Genomic DNA, 286 nt, shown 5'->3' with positions numbered 1-286 from the left:
CGGCCCCTGGGCAAGTCTTCAGCCAGCAGCACAGGGGGGGCCCGGCAGCCAGGATGCCCCAGGACCCTCCCCCCCCAGCTCCTGGGGACCTGGGGGCAGCCACATGCCTTCTCCCTGCCTCAGTTTCCCCGCCTGGCCCCCGCATCGCAGGCTGCCTCATTCCCCATAAACAGAGGGTGCCTCCCCCCAAAAAAACCTGTGGGCCAGGTAATGGGAGGGGTGGGGGGCGGTTTTAGCAGCATCCCCCATCCCGCACAGACCCAAGGAAGAAGGGGAAGGTGCCCCC

Source organism: Egretta garzetta, unplaced genomic scaffold (assembly GCF_000687185.1).
Source record: "Egretta garzetta isolate BGI_Z169 unplaced genomic scaffold, ASM68718v1 scaffold1140, whole genome shotgun sequence".
Taxonomy (NCBI): Eukaryota; Metazoa; Chordata; class Aves; order Pelecaniformes; family Ardeidae; genus Egretta; species Egretta garzetta.
Note: the sequence above shows the minus strand (reverse complement) of the source record.